Source organism: Gossypium raimondii, chromosome 12 (genome assembly GCF_025698545.1).
Source record: "Gossypium raimondii isolate GPD5lz chromosome 12, ASM2569854v1, whole genome shotgun sequence".
Lineage (NCBI taxonomy): Eukaryota > Viridiplantae > Streptophyta > Magnoliopsida > Malvales > Malvaceae > Gossypium > Gossypium raimondii.
In genome coordinates this window covers 25,635,918-25,638,224 of record NC_068576.1, presented here as the reverse complement: position 1 = coordinate 25,638,224, position 2,307 = coordinate 25,635,918, and positions in this window count along the sequence as shown.

Genomic DNA, 2,307 nt, shown 5'->3' with positions numbered 1-2,307 from the left:
AACTATAAGCTTGGCACAAGCCTATACATCATCGTCAATACACAAGTTAGCACACTTGCATATAACTCAAATCAATCAACCATGATATAGGTCATTTTACATATGAAATACATCAATTAGTTCATGCATTCTTTCCATAAGGTCATGCTTGATTCCATCTGAATACTTACCTTTTTAATCCCTTTTCATGCTTGTTGAACCATCTATAATTTCATCAGATACTCGGGAAAGCTCACATGAAGTGTGCCTTTACATATAATCGTAACATTTCCTTTACATCATTGCTCACACTAGCTATGAATTAGGCCTTGTACTAGCCCTTTTTACTACAAATCCAACGAATAAATATTTATTCTATTATTATTTTAATATCTATGGTACGTTAGTAGGGTCATATAAAAATTCTGTTAAGAAATTTTGACATTTGCATGCTTAATTAAGTGAAAAGGACTGAATCGGCTAACATGGTTTGTGGATGAAATTGCATAAATTTCCATTCACGAGCTTAAGGACTAAATCGTAAAGAAGTTAAAATATTAGGGGTAAAAATTTAAATTTACAAAAGTATGAATTTTGGACTAAATTGAATAATATGATTATTAAATTAATTGAATTTTCTTATTTAGATCAAGATAAACCTCGTACGGTTTTGGATCGAGGAAAAGCTAAAGCCTCAGATTAGTTGATCTTATTTTGACATCTTTGTAATCGAGGTAAGTTCGTATGTTTAAATAACTTTTTAATGTTATTTGATATATGCATGCTATTGTGTTATTTATCATGTCATGAAACGATGGAAATCCAAGAACATACGATGATTATCGAGCCCCGTTTAAACCTTAAGAATATATAGGATACAAATGCATGTCATTAGGGTTACCATGTTTCGGGTGCTGGTCATAAATGTCCTACCAATGGCTAAGTTCCGACAATTGTTGTGGATACTTGTTAGCTTGCATGAGCGGCATTGTGTAGCTACATTCCGACCGTCAGCTTGTATGAGCAGATCCATTTATGGCTCGAGTGAGCAATGATGTAAAGGAAAATGAAAGGAATGGTTTTGACCATATGTTTAGCACACTTTGTGTGAGCTTCCCGTGTATCTGATATTATTCTAAGTTGTTCAACGGGCATGAGAAGGGAAGGGACGATAAGTGTTCCTATGATCATGTTATGATCTTATGGAAAGGTATGAATTTATATTGATCAAAGTATGTATAACTATACGTATGAAAAGTATGAGTTCAATTGTAAAATGTTCATGAAATCTATCTTACCATGTGATGGTTTTGTTAAGTTATGTATTTATGCACTAACTTGTGTTGTTGATGATGCTTAGGCTTGTGCCAAGATTATGTTGGGTGGATTCATGTTTAATTTATAAGGTTTTGCATTGAAATGGTAAGCTATGTTCATGATGTACAAACTTACTAAGCATTATATGCTTATGTCATTTTCTTTCCTATGTTTATAGATTATCGAAAGCTCGATCGATTTGGAAGCTCGTCGGAGACCATCACACTATCCAGTGATTATATCGGTAGATTTTAATGTTTTGGTCAAGGTTATAAAGGCATGTATAGGTGGACTTGTGTTTAATGATCTAGTTGTTTTTAACATGTATAAGTGTTATTATGGTTGATGTAATTATGGTATTTTGATGCCTTGATGGTTGGTGTTGATATGGTTAAATTTATGTATGTTTTGAATGACCAATTTGTTATGTGATGATGTAGTTTGGCATGTGGTCAATTGTGGTATGTTTAGGTATGGAAATAAGTAGGTGTATATGGTTGACATATGGTAAAATAGGCATATGTTTAGATATGTTTGATTGATTGTGATTGAGGTGCCTATATGGCATATTGGTTGTATGGTTTAATGATCTTGTGAATTGGTCATATTTATTCATGTTTTGGGTAGCTTTTGATGCATTGGTTTTACGTGTACTTGTGTTTAGGTTCATGCCTTGAATGGGTGAAAGAAATGGCTTGATTTTGGCCAATTTCTTATCCACACGGCCTTTGACACGGGCGTGTGTCCCAGCCGTGTGTGACACACGGCCGTGCGACATGGCCATATGTCCCCTGTTGGTTTTAAAGGTTGCAAGTCAGGCAGTTACATGACCTAGCACACGGCCTGACACACAAGTGTGTGAGGCCATTTCAAAAGTTACACGGCCTAGCACACGAACGTGTGGCTTGACCGTGTAACCCAAGTCAAAGAGTTACACGAGCATGGACACGGCCTAGGAAATGGCCGTGTGTCCCTATTTCGATTATCACATGGCCTGAGACACCGGCGTGT